Source organism: Cyanistes caeruleus, chromosome Z (assembly GCF_971803275.1).
Source record: "Cyanistes caeruleus chromosome Z, bCyaCae1.hap1.1, whole genome shotgun sequence".
NCBI lineage: Eukaryota > Metazoa > Chordata > Aves > Passeriformes > Paridae > Cyanistes > Cyanistes caeruleus.
In genome coordinates, this window is record NC_141732.1 from 54,054,021 (window position 1) to 54,068,699 (window position 14,679).

A 14,679-nucleotide genomic window follows, 5' to 3' on the forward strand; every position below is an offset into this window, starting at 1 on the left:
TGTAATTATTTGAAGTCTCAGTAGCTAGGCCCTTTTTCCTTTTCTGTAGAAGACAGTCTTTTTGAACTTGAAGGTTGCTTTGACATGACAAATGTGACATTAAAATCAGTGTAGTTCCTTTGAATAATTAATTGGCGTGCCAGCATTCTTATAAATGTGGCAAACTTGGGATGTATCTGGTGTTACTTCAAAATATTAATTTATAACTCCAGTAATTCTCACTGTAAAAACATGATGTTATAAGTTCAGACATACATCAGTTCTTTGAAAAGTTTCAGTTCCTTAATGCATTTGACTAGGTAATTTTATCAGAATTTATTAACATGTCAGTTGTGCCATGTATTTGAGCTTGCAGGAAGGGTTGAAGGGAATGTTTCCAAATGAATTCTAGTACCATTTTATCTTTCTTTGATATTGTTGCTTTTAATATCTGAAACAAAACCATTGTAGTGTTGGAAAGATATCTTCTACCCGGCAATGATTTCTTAAATGTGGAGAGTTTGACTCCCAGCTTGTACCATTAGTCTCTTATGGCTGCACACTACAGTTTTTCCCTGCACTTTTCACTTCTATTTCTTCTTTAGTATGTGAGACAAATGCATAATTAAAAAAGCAAGTAGTCTCATTTTGAGTTGAATCAACAAAACATCAAACTGTAGCTGTATGACTAAAACAATTGTGATGTCACAGTCTTGCAGTGAGTTTGATCACAAGGGAGCAGCTAATGACTGTGAAAAATAAGTTGCTGTCAATGCTCTATTTGGGGTTTATTTAAATATAGAAATGTGCGGAAGGGAGGATAGGGAGTGAAATGCCCAGATATTAATTGAAGATGAGTTCTCTAGATACCATTTGGGGCAGATCCGGTAGAAAAGGACAAGGTACCATCTTCACCTTGATCTTTATTGGTAAGATCTGTCTTCAGGTGTTGCAGGTACCAGTGGAAAACTTGTGGATCATGGAAGGTTTGCCCTCTGTAGAGGAGTGTCAGGTCATGACTGTTTAAACAAACATGATATACAAAAAGTCCACTAGTTCAGGGAAAATGCACACAAGAATGCTGAGGGAGCTGTCCAATGTCACCGGGAGATCACTCTCGATTGTTTGAAAGGTCAGGGGATGTTCCAGGTGTGAGGCTGGGGATACATGTTTTCACTACATATTTGATCCATGCTTCTATGTGTAGACAATTACCACAGACATGCAGTTGTTTCATGTATATATTCTTATTAAAAATAACTACACATTCTTCCACATGTCTTACTCCTTTATATTAAATCTTTTTTTCAAATTAATAGGTATCTATGTAGTGTTCACTTTTGCTTAGGATTATATTTTCTTTTTTGGTACAATACTGACTAGAAACATACTATCACTGGATAATAAAGCTATTCAAATACCAGTTTCAGAATATTTATTCTGAATGCAACATGATATGATTTAGTAAGAACGCTTTTGTTTTACTATCTGGCTTATTAAAGATGCTTTAGGATAGTAGAGACTCTGCTAGTAAAAGACTAATCTAAGGAAGTAATTGTTCATGGTGAGTTGGATGTCATTAATTTAGTCTGCTAAATACATTGATCAATTAAAAAAACCTGTTGAGTTAAATCTGAACTAAATGCCAGAGCATAGTGGAAGTCCAGATGCTAAAGTAAACTGCATAGAACTATTCCTTACTTTTCATTTACACTGTGTGATTAAAAAGATCCCTTGCCAATGTTCCCATGGCTTTGTCATTGCATAACTTACTATGTGACCTATTGCTCAGCAGTGAGTTTATTCCTCATGATTTGCTTTTAAATGAGAAATCTAATCTTTGCAGGTTATACAATTGCTGTCAGTGTCTATTGTTCATCTGGGAATATTTGAACTAAAACCATTAGGTATTTCAGAATTTATTTATTGGTCATAAACATTAAGCAGATCTTATTTCCATAGGAAATACCTGTCAGTAGTCAGTTGTTACAGCCAACAGTTTCAGTCCTACATATGTGTCAATAATTCATTTTATGCTGTAAATTGCCATTTCCTTACTACTGGGTATTACTCATTCAGAGATAGGAAGGTTGATGAAGAGGATTGAATGGCAGAAAAGACAAAGAGATGTATTGAAGATCATGAAAAGGAGTGTGGGAAAACAGAGTACTGAATTTAAAGATTTTCAGCTCTTAGACAAGGATCTTCACTGCAAGGGCCAGGATGCCTAAGAGTTGTTTTTGTTTTTCTAGCCTAGAGGTTATATAGAGAATGAAACATCTACTGGATATATTGAGATTTTTTTTTTTTCTATGCTTAAGTCGGTGAAATACTTAGGACATGCAGAACAGTAAGTGGCTATATGGAGATAGATGTTGATTTTGTGTATATTATTAGAGTCTAGAGCTGAAGAGACTCAGTTCTGCTGCTAGCTCAAGTTCAACCCTCTAATACGATGAATATAATCACTCATATATTACCTATTAGAGGGTTAAATTCTAAACATTCTAAAAAGGGGTGAGAAAAGCAAGAGGATTGGTACATTACTTGCATTTTGAAGAAACTGTAATATCACCTGAGATTTATTTTTATCACATTGTGCAACACACACCTCCTGCAATGATTTTGCAGTTGTCCAAATCGGCAAATCTACTCAAGTGGCATAATAAGCCACCACAATTTGTACTAAAATGAAGTTAGTAAGCAGCATAGAGTTTCTATGTACTAGAACTTCTAGGATTAGCTGCAGCTGAGCAATATTCTTAGTGTATTAAGGTCTGTGTGATCCACATGTTCATAATTGTTTTTCAGAGTCTACTGTAATTAAGGTAATTTTTGAAGTTTATGTTCATTCATGACTGTAACATAATGGAGCTGCATTGGTTTATCAGTTTATCTTCAATGATACTATTGGAGTTGACCTAATGACATCTTCATTAACTGAATTTTAAAAAGTAAGTTTCATAAGCTGAGTCACAGTAGGGGAACCCTTAATGTAGTACGTTAACTTGATGGTCAGATCAATATGATCTATTATGAGACAGGCATTTAAAATGGCATGTGGGTAAGAAAGATCATGCCAGTGATAATATTTTAATCTTCCATTTCATTAATTTCAGGTGTTTCATGTTTTAAAGAAATTTCTGCATACTACAGCAAGAAAGATCAAAAAAAGAAGCAAAATTAAATAAATATCATATGGCTTCAAATTCTCTGTAGGTATCTGTAATCCTTAGAAGGTGGGAAAAAATTAGGTGATAGATTTCAAGCAGGCATGCATTTGGAGTAAAAAACTACCAGGTATGTGTAGTTAATCTAGTAGGTGGTTGTCATAAAAATAAGGATTGGTGTCTCAGCCTGTTTTCAAATATCTCTACAGTAGCAAATTTTATTTTTATGCACTTGGTGTTTAAGGTTTCAGGGAGTTTATAGACTTTAACTGCAAGGATGGTTATGTAAATAACTTTTTTGCTTTCTTTGTACTGCTTTATTGTAGTTATATAATTTATATACTGTGACAGTAGTGGTGATTGGCATTTTAGCTAGGAAATGTTAACTTCGTATGTTTGGGGTTTTCTTTGACCTTGTTTGAAAACATGTAGTCCCCTGCCCTTATTATTTTTTTTAAGCTGAACTGGAATACTACTATACCAGTGCTAAACTGGAAGAAGAACTAGACAGCATTCCCTGTAATAAAGTTTTATCAGAAACCCTAGACTACATGAACAACTTTTTTTTTAATCTAAGGGCAAGACAGAATACACTTTGGGGAAGAGCTACGCTGACTAAACTGACTAGTATCTCTAGATACTAGTTCTTGTAGAAAATGCATAAGAAGTATTCTTAAAACTGTGCATTTACAACATTATAATATACTACTTACCTAGTTTTCCATACTATCATGAATGTGTAAAAAAACCATATGAATAAATTTGTACCTTACCTCATTGTTACACCTCACGTGTGTGTGTGTGTGTGTGTGTGTGTGTGTGTGTGTGTGTGTATGTGTTTGTGTGCATGTGTCTTTTCCGCCACCCTGTGGGCCAATTTATTTTTTTCTAGAATGAGTTCTTCCTTTATTTCCTGGACAGGAACAATTGTGTATTTTCTTACATGTTTTTTGGTGCAGTTGTTTTCTACAAATTTTTGTTTTCTGAGCTGAAGTTGAACAAAACTCCTTGTAGCGTTCTAAATTCAGCAATAACTCCCCTAGGAATATGATCGCTTCAGTTTCTATTAGCAATGGCTGGAATTTCTAAAGATTCTAGCAATGTGTTTTTTTATTTAGCTCACTTTGTAACACATGGTGTCAGTTTAAGAACAAAGATGTTAAAAACGGCCAGAAGTTTCAATTTTCAGATTGATGACGTGGTCTCTTTGTTTGTTGTTCTGTACTTGGACACCTTTCTCTATGGACAGTTGACTGTTACAGCAGTTTCTAAATGGAAGATGTTTTTGGAAAATCAAATTTTGTGCAGGGGAATCAATGTCACAATGTGTTTGTGATAGCAGACACAAAGGAAGGTGAGGCCAACTGGTGAGACCTTGCCTTTAGCATGGAGGATTGAGAAAGCATGTTGTAGTAAGCACATGCTGTAGATGGAGGTGGAAAGGAGTCAAGGCATTCAGTACAAGAACAGGGAAGGAAAAGTTTGAGAGCTATTGTAGCACAGATAGATTTCTATAAAAGGTAGTGTATACACAATACCGACTAAGTACAACCAAAATATAATCAGTACAGGTTTTTTCCACTTTTTTGCACCGTATGTTGGGCGCCATTAATTGTATTTGTCCTGGTTTAGGGCAAATTTGGGAGGGAAACTCTGAATGGGGTTCCTCCAGAAAGCAACTTCAAGAGGCCCCTCCCCCAGCTGGTTTGGGAGAAGGGTTTCCTTGGAGAAAAGTGGAAAAAAATGTTTATTTAACAGAAATTGAATAATATTAAACAACAAAACTTCTCACTGTTCAAAGAGATGGCACATGCAGAAAAAGTCCTTTTCATGTGTTGTAGCTCAGCCCACTCAGTCCCTTATCAGTCCCTCTGGCCCTGGAAAGTGCCAAGGCCCAGGCCCCGGTGGGCCACAGGTGTGAGCTCCCGGGGTTTGGCTGGGTTTTCAGTCCACAGCATGTTTGAGCAGATCCAAGAAAAAAGGAAAAAAAAAACAGTCCAGGGAACTCCTCTGCCTCAGCTAGCTAAAAACTAACTAACAGCAAGGGAGAGCTCTGTCCTGCTGTCTGTCCATGTTGCAGAAAACACAGTCCAGGAGCGGGATGCAGAGGAGTGAGGGCTCTTTCTGAGCACAAACTGTGGCTTCTTCCTTCTCCCCTTCACTCTCAGAACCAGTCTTAAAGGTACAGAATTTAATACCTAACATAAACAAGGTGACTTGGGATACAACCATCATAAAGTCACCTCATCAACAGATAGTAATTTTTAGTTTTTGAAAAATATGTAGTAAAAACTAAGATTTCATGAAAGCTCTAGAGGCAATGACTTTGGTACCTTAAACAGTTAGAAAATCAAGGACAGAAAGTACACTTTTCATCCTTCTCTTCCTGTCTGTCCACCACACCCCTTCCTTTACCCTTGCTTTCTCCCCTTTTCTGCCTTTTTTCCTTTCTTATACTTTGCCAGACAAGAAACTAATAGACCACACTGAAAGAAGAGCATTTTAAAGCTCTCACTTTGTGTAAGTGTCCTTACAATATGTACTTTAACAAGACGTTAGGTTTCTCTTTGAAATCTGAAATGAAATAAAAATTGCAGTATTTTCCATTTTTTGGTGAAATATCCAGCCTTTTTAGTCTAAAGGTTGAACAATGCCACATAAAATTTAAATTTGCAACCAGTATTCTTGCTGTGATTTTTGGATTAAATTTTTTATATAAAGAGATTCTTTACAACAAAATTTGAAATGTGATAATCAAAAAATGAAGATATTTCATATATCATATGTATATTTAAAATAATATAATGAATTGTTTATTAAAATTAAATTATTCTAATTTTTATGCCTGATGTGTTCACTCTTGTAGATACTTACTGTTTTGTAATAACATCCTTCTTTCCATAAAGGAGACAGGGCAGGGTGAGTGAATTGCGAAATATATTTTAGCTTCTCCAAAGCTTATGTTGACATAAACAGGTCTAGGTCTTTATGGCTGGCATTAGCAGTTAGTTAGCTTTCTCTTCCTTAATAAACAAAGGAAATGGAGTCACAAGACACTTGTTACCTTTTCTGTCATTATAATAATAATTTATGCATTTAACTTTTGCAGGTTCTTCACTTGTTTTTAGTGCTAACCTTCCTACTTACATGTAATGGAAGTGATAAGTAAAAGTTGCAGAACATTTGTGTTGCAAGAGAAAGCATGGTTGACAGCTACACCCCTCTCCACAGGAAAAAAAAAAAAAAGTGTGTGGTAGAGCCTAAAGAATGTCCTAAATGTATAAACCTTAACACTTCATGTTTCAGAAGTTAGCTTTGAAAAAGGATAGTTAGTTTGGGTTGCTTTTAGTATGGAAACAATTGTTTAAATATTACTTTGAAAACAAGGTTTTGTTTTGTTGTCTTTGGTTTTGATTTTTTTTAAAATTTTTGACAGCAGTATCAGTAATGGAAATTACAGGGAAAAGAAAGTTTTTTTCATACTCTGAAATAACATTTTGCCCCATTTGAAATAAGTCAATGTCAAAACTGTCAAATCCAAATAGGTAAAGTGGAACACACAGGAAAATAAACTAATATGCTAAAAACATACTGTTTTAATGTGAAATCATGTAGGACTTGTGTTTATATTTTGTGGGAGGTGGTTATGAGCTAATAATGTGTTTTTCTAAATTGAAGGCTTACCTTTATTATCTGTCACGAAGAGGAAAGAAGATCTAGAATAAATCTGGAAATTCATACTCTGTTCCCTGTGTTGCTAATTCTGTGTGTGTTATCCAGAATTAATTGTTTAGGCCTACATACCTGAAGGTGTTCAAGAATCTAGTTCCTCTTAGCTGATCCTTAGTAAGAGTTTCTAAGTATTAGGGGTTTTTTTGGTTGTGATATTTTTTCTTGTTTTTTTCTCAAAAGTGTAAGATGTTTAAACATACTGAGGTTTAGCACTTTAAATTTGTTGTGGAAATTAGAAGGAAATGGCTAGGATTTAGCAGATACCAGTCTCGACTTAACTTTTTTATTTTTTTAGTACTTTTTTTGTGGTGTATTTTTCAATCAGATTGAAGAGCTTTTATCTGAGAAAAATAATGTACTGGTATAAATTTGACAATATCCTAATCAGCAGAGAAGAAGTGAGGCTAAATTGAGGGCTAAAATTGTTTAGCATCTATTAGTCTCCAGAAAAATATTTTGGAACTCAAGTATAAGTGTTTTTTTCTTAATCTTATCCATTTATTTCACAAAAATTGATCCTTATTGTTGTTTGTCAATGCAAGAATGTAAATTGCTAAAGTAATTTAAAAGGAAATTGATTTCCTGATGGCTTTTAGTCACTACCAACCACTGTCTACAAACCAGTCCTTGCAGCTATGTATCAACCACAAGCTTGCTGAGGTGCACTGTGCTCCATCCTCTAGGTCATTAATGAAGACATTAAAAAGTACTGTACCCAGTATTGATCCTTGGAACTGATGACTGGCCACCTGCTGAACTTTGTGCCACTGGTGACAACAATGTCTTATTAAATTCCATTCAGAGATCTTTTGAAATGTGGGTGTCAGTAAATACCCACAAAATTCCAGAACTTCAAATATTTCAATATGCTTGCATTCTAGTCCTAAGAAGTCACTAGTGGGGCAGGCTCTCTTTTGGGCCAATATTGCACTTGTATGCTTATATAAAATAGTCAATCACAGGACATTCTTGAAATCGTGTGTGCTCTGGTGCACTGACTGGTTTATAAGGGTTGCATGACAGGCATTGCTATCAAATTCTTACTACTATGTTAAGCTGATTATAATCTTAATTCCTGGTTTTTTTGCAAATCCTGTATTTTAGCACTATTTTTTTCTTTTCCAGTAATGATGGCTATGTTCCTGATGACAAAATAGTACGGGATTTCAGGTGTATCCCAAAGTAACTGTATTGTGGTTTTGAGCAGGAAAGAGGGAGAGGGTACTAAATCTTTGGGGGTTTTTGACACACAAGATCGTAATTATCCAAATCCATTTTTTAAACAGATTAGACACAAAACTTCCATTAACTTTCACTTTCCTTGCCTTGTGCTTTCATCAGTATTAGTATTCTTTCATTTTCTTTTTTATTCTGTTATTAATTTATCAGCTAATTTTCTAATTTACTTAAAATTATGAGTGAAATTGCATAAATCCTGCTCAGATTTCCTTATTCTTATTTTAAAGCTCTCTCGACAGAATGTGGCAATAAATTGCAAATCTACATGAGTTTAACTTTGAAAACAATCAGTCTCAATGAGCTGCTGGTAGTGACCAAATATCCTACAAACTTGATAATAGAATCATTTCTTAAGCTATTATATTTTACTGAGGTTATATTGGGCTTTTGTAAAGACCACATTCTTTCACATTCTAGTTCATGACACATGTTGCAGAGGATACATTTGCTACTTGTTTCAGAGTTTGTATTTGTTATTTGTAATTACTTACTCCTTCCAGTGTGTTTTTTGGCTCTAATAAAATCCGGCTTCAAATAATGTGCTGCTTATCCTAAACTAACACACAACAGAAATTTTTAATAATTGAATTATCATGAAGATACATCAATCTTCATGCAAAAGTTAGTAATTTTTAAGACTGAAATGGTAAAATGCTAATATATTTTGACTTTGATGTAACATTAACTTCTGAATGTATTCTTATCTGACATTTATTGCAGAGTATGGTAACAGTAACAGTTTAATTTATGACTTGCTTGCTAAAGGAAGTATACACTTATTTGCTTGAGGTCACATTGTACTTTTGCACTTTGTATACTGCTTGTTTACATACTTCCTGTTAAAATCATCTTTTTCTTCAGTGATATCTCTTGGGATTTTCTTGTTTGTTTTTTTGTTGAGTTTCTTTCTTGCTTAGATGTATCTAGAAACTTGTTAGCATTTGTTGGAAATTTCATAAAAAACAGAAAACAACAAAATCCATCTTCTTGTTAACCTATGCAACTTATCTGTATAAGACAATCTAACGGAAGGCAAGGAACATTTTTGTAAAAAAAAAAAAAAAAGGGAAAAAATTGACTGTACATTTGGAATGCAATTTGTTTCAGTATCTGCATCATATAGTAAGTTCCTTTAAGAAGACAGACCGAAATTCTTGAAAATATTAATATGTCCCCTAAAACTAGCGTCGATTTAGCTCACTCCTCCTTTTTGCCACTGGGAGCCACCATGATTCTTTTGAAAAGTTGCAGTGTGTCATGGTTTGACCCCAGCTGAGAACTAAGCACTATAAAGCCTCTCGCACTCTCCCCTCCCCCAACTTCTGCCTCTCCCCATGCACCCTCTGCGGGAGGGAACAGGTAAACTTTATCGGTTGAGGTATAAACACTTCATTAATTTAAACAAAAAAATTAATTTATTGCTTGTAGTAACGAAAAGGAGCATGCAATATACCAAATGTTTGTGAGAGACGCGTGCTCCAGAAAGCCTCTGATGTTTATTCCAAGTGCACGAGGGCCATGAGCCGCGCCCCCAGCATGTGCAAGAGGACGGCAGGGCCACGGGCAGGGCCGGCCGAGCGCTGCTCTGCAGCCTATCGGGCAGAGGTGCCAGAGGCGCTCGGAGCCGTCCCTCGGTCCCCTGCCGCCCGCTCCCTTCTCCCGGCCGCGGGATGGCGGCGGGGCCGCGGGCGCAGCTGGTAGCGCCAGTGCGGGGATGCGCCGCGCACCCTCTGCCCGGCCGCGGCGCTCTGCCGGCAGCCGGACGGGCCGACCGCGTACTCCTGGTAGTCGTCGTCCGCCCTGACCGTGTGCAGGATGCGGGCGAAGCGCTGCCTGCAGAGCGGGCAGGCGGCGCGCACGGCGGCCCACTGGCGGATGCAGCCGAAGCAGAAGGTGTGCAGGCAGGTGTCCACGTGGGCCGCGTTGTCCACGTCGCCCAGGCAGATGGGGCAGAGCGCGGCCGGCGCTGCCTCCCGCTGCCCCCCGCTGCTGGCGGCCGGCGCGGCGGAGCCGCTCTCCTGCAGAGCCTCCTCGGCGCCGCGCGCCATGTGCTGCCGAGAGACGGGCCCGGGCCCGGAGCGGCTCTGGCGCCAGGAGCCGGGCAGCAGAGCAGGCCCCAGAGCGCGGGCAGAGAGGGGAGACAGGGGCCTCCCGAAAGGTCTCCTTGCGGGAAAAGGAGACCGACTTAGTGGAAAGTGACCGAGCAGCCCCTCGGCTGCCTTCCACAGGGGCCTTCCCCTCCGTTCCCCCCGGGCACGGTGCCCCTCTTTCCAGGAGAAATCTGCCTTCCACACGGCTCCCGCCCAGCCAGCGGGACTCGGCTGGCACAGGGTGCCCGCAGCACAGGGTGCCCGCAGGAGGCGCTCGGGAAGGAGGAAGTGGCTGGGAGCCCTCAGTGGTGCCGAGGGCCCCAGTGCACTCACTGGAGCCTGGACGAAATGCACTGGCTGCTGAAGTGCAGTGAGTTTGTGGCTGTTTGTCCCACAGTGATAACATTAGTCTCCGGGCCTGCACCACAACCAGCGCCTGAGGAGGACAGTAAACACCCTGAAAGGGGGAAAAACCTTTGAATTGTAGGATGTTCATCATGTTGTGCTGGCTTCTTGAGCTAAGCCTCAGTCTCCTCAGATCATGTAACAACTGACTGTTTACCCTTAGTGTGAGGACTCAGTAACAGGCAGTGCAGGCAGGGAACTTCTGGTGCATATGAAGCACTCATTCTTGGCACTTTAAAGATCTGTCAGGGGAGACAGATCCTACCTGTGGTAAGAAAACTTCAGCAGTGGGAAGTAAATTCTGGAGGTCAACTCTTCCAAACCCCTGCTCAGACAGGGCCACTTAAGAGTCAGTTGCTCAGGACCATATGCAGACGGCTTTTGAAAATCCTCAGGATGAAGATAGTGCAAACTATTCTAGTGGTTTTTCAGCCACACAGAAAAAAAATGTTTTTCCTGATATTCAATAAGGACCCTCCTGTATTTCAGTCCCAGTCTGAAGAACGGACATCTGCTCCATTGTGGACCTCTCTGGGCTGTGGGGGCACAAACTTTGTCACCATGTTCTTCTGCAAGGTTCAAGAATCTCTTCCAGCACCTGAATTGCCTTCTCCCCCTCCTTCTTCTTGATGTCAGCTTGTCTTTCTCAGCTGCTGTTGGATGTTTGGGGTTTTCTTCCCTCTGTTGATTATGTTATCAGAGGGGCATTGCTACCATTGCTGCTCAGCTCAGCTATGGTCAGCAGTGAGTCCATCTTGGAGCCAAGTGGAAGCGGCTATCTCTGACATTGGGGAAGTTTCTGAAAGCTTACAGAAGCCAAGCCTATAGCCCCTCTGCTACCCAACTGATACAGGAGCCCAGAATTTGACACAGCAGTCCACGTGTGTCCTCACCAGTGCTAAGCAGAGGCCAATGATCTTCTCCCTTATCTTGTCTTCAGTACTTTGCATAACGCAGCTGGGCGTTTCTGTAGCAAAATACAACTTAGCTTCTTTCAAGGGGGAAAATTCAGGGTGGGCCCTGTTGTGCATATATACTTGTATATCAATCGTTTAAACATGAGAGTGTTTCCTTAGCACATAGATTTCTCAGGTTATAAGGCATCCAGCTATAGCAAGGTTAAGTTTAAATATTTGGTGGTTTGAAGATGGTTCTGTTGAGCATATCTGGCTATCCTAGAACAAGTTAGAGAGAGCAACTTTAAAAATAACTTTATAATTTTTTTTTGTGTTGTTTCCAGGCAAGTATACGTGTATACATGTATGTAAAGGTTGCTAGTTATTTCCTCTGTCCTGTAGGTCAGGAACTTATTTTTGTTATATCTGCACAGAACTTCCTGGATTTTTCTTTTTAATGTTTTAGCATTCTGTGTAACAGCTCATTATATTCATGGCATGTAAAATACATGCAATTTATTTATATTTTAAAGCAAATTTCTGTTTCTAGAGTAAAGTCTTAATAGAAATATTTTAACTTTGTCATACACACCTTGCACTGACAACTTTCAGACACCTTTCTTTTTATTGTGCTGTCTCAGCTTAGGTGGTAGTTGTATAATATTTTTTTGTGTGCACCGTCTCTTAAGTGAAAACTATGCAAATGCTGAATTGTTTCTGTTGATATAAAATATGGCGCATTCCAAAGTTCAAAACTAACACATTCTTAAAGGTTTGTGTTAGGTAGCAGTAAGGTCCAGGTAGTCTTCTGTGGTGTAGAAAACTTTTGTCCAGAAGCTTGAGTATCTTGGGGAAGTGTGAGGAGAGATGGAAAGGGAAAGAAGAAAAAAACAGCAATTCTTGTAAATATCCAGGTAAGGATACTGTTGTGGCTTCCCCTTATTCTAGGAGATACATGATCTCTCTTCTAGTAAACAAATTGAAAGAAGGGAAGAATATTTAATAGTATTTTGTTAAGTGTGATGTGTGATAACTGTGCAGTTTGTCCCTGTTTGTTCCAGATTTGTGTAATTTGTACTTCATATAGGAAATTTCTGTCTTGTCTGGAGTGTTTAAACACTGTAGTTGAAAAAAGTAGTAAATATGATTGTCTGCTTCATTGATTACTAAGCAGCCCTGACATTTCAAATGCAAGTAGACCATTGTGCTTATTTGCATTTCTCTTATGAAAATGTAGTGGATACAGCAGAAACTGGAACAAAATCTGTACATTTTTCAACTCCTGTAAGTATGGCCACTGATTTTATTTTATATTTGGTGTGAGTTAAACTACATTTTTTTTGTCCTGCCTTCTCTAAGCAGTTCAGGTAGTTAGTGTCCCCAAAAATGGAGAATCACTTGGGAACATACCAGAGTTGGCCATTTTAGCTGACTAAATATTTTAATTATGGTTGTAGAGTTCTGTGGCTTTTTGGGTTTTTTCTTAAAATGAAGACAAAATAAATATTTGGTAGGTGGGCAGTATTGTTCACATAGAAGTAACACAATATGACATAGCAAATCAATGTTGAGTCACTTGTAGTGAAGGTAAATCTTGCAGTAGCTTGGCACATTTTTTTTACTTGGTACCAGGAACTTGAACTACAATCCACAGAATTAAAGGAGAGCTTCTCTTTAACAGAAGTAAAAAGTCAGCACTTGCCTAAGCATGATGTAGCCATGTGTGATGGCTAGCATGATGTGTGATACCTGTCAATTCTAAAATACTGAATTTAAATATAATAGCTGCATTGGCATACGTACTGTGAACAGTAACACTTCAGCAAAGTTGTTTAAAACACATAAGTAATTATATGGGGTCTGACAGGCAAGTTTTCTTTTGCAGTCAAGGAACTTGCCTTACAATGATTGATAGTTTTTGCTTACTTTGTTGAACTGTAGGAGAACTGCTGGTAATATTTGTCTTTCTATATGCTAAACGAGGGAGTAGTTGAGAGGAGCTCAGGCCTTCAACTCTTCATGCTACAGTTGTCCTCCTAAAGTTACAAAAAAAAGTCACAAACATACTGATTTATTTTTTAGGTAAGGTAAGAAATATTTGCTTTGAAATTGTAGACAGACTTGGAATATTATATCTATAACAAACTTCTTTGCAAACTTCTATAAAACTTCCTTTTACTGAAGGGCAGTACATGCTGGTTTATACAGTGCAAGTTCCACATGTTGGCATCAGGATGCTCTCTTTCCGTGTAAAAAGAAACCAGCACAGTAGCACCAATTTAAGTTTTACAAAGTGAGAAAGACTCACAGTATAGGATGAAGCCTTATGGAGCAAAAGCTATAATAAAAGCTGTAGAAGGAATCAAATAGTTTTTTTCAGTAAGGATAATAAGTCTACTGCTGTAATGCTGCAAGGATGCGAGCAGTGAAAGAACAAATAATTTTTGTGTCTCTTAGCTGGAGATAGGGAGGTATCATGCTGTCCAAGCCAGGCAAATAATAATGTTGTGTATGCTGAAGTTCATTCTTAGTAAGGCAAAGTTATGTGGACTAAGAAGTATGCTAAGCTATTTCTTATACCTGAGCAACCATTTGAATTAAATCTTACTATTTCCATTTGTCAAATGGTGGAAGAATTTGCTTCTTATTTCTGTTTTTATCTGAGAGCTTTCTTTTTGTCTCTCGCTTGTGAATATGATGTACAGATCCAAGCTCATTCTTAATAGGAAATTTTATTACCTCAAAAACGTACATCTTTTTTCTTATGTATAGTGTTTTAAACTTCATCTTCCAGTCTGCTTGCATTGTTTTTGGGTCACACTATTCTTTTGTGTACAACCACACTGGATCAGATGCAGACTGTTGAATCTGGAGCCATATTGTCAATAAGTTGTTGATTTGAGTCCATTCTTTTTGTAACCAATTTGAGAATTGCTGCATCCAGTCAGTATGGTTTTTTTTTCACTTTTCTGTACAGGCATCTTAAATGTAAGAGAACCTATCTGTAAGAAACTAAAAGCATTCCAGTTTTCCAATAAAAATCTCTGCTCTTTTGATGCCTGGAAGATACCAGTAGGTAAGCAAGAATGTCTAGTAAATCTGAATATAGGATAGTAATTTGGTAACTACTGATTTACTTGTTTTTTCCTCCAAGATGTTAGATGGGTT

At 38.2% G+C, this 14,679-nt stretch overlaps 1 protein-coding gene across 11 annotated transcripts in view; it reads left to right on the top strand.

Annotated features, from left to right (window-relative positions):
• The window catches only part of RFX3 (regulatory factor X3), a 116,912-nt gene that overhangs the window by 23,700 nt on the left and 78,533 nt on the right, over positions 1-14,679 (top strand). For 3 of the 11 annotated variants that reach the window (XM_086867907.1, XM_086867912.1, XM_086867911.1), the window contains exon 2: positions 14,489-14,587. The exons of 6 other annotated variants lie outside the window; for them this stretch is intronic. The gene's annotated coding sequence lies outside the window, so the exon portion shown is untranslated. Of the gene's footprint in view, positions 1-12,319; positions 12,426-13,521; positions 13,594-14,488; positions 14,588-14,679 lie in introns of those variants that run through there. 2 more of the 11 variants (XM_023943723.2, XM_086867915.1) reach the window with 2 other exon arrangements.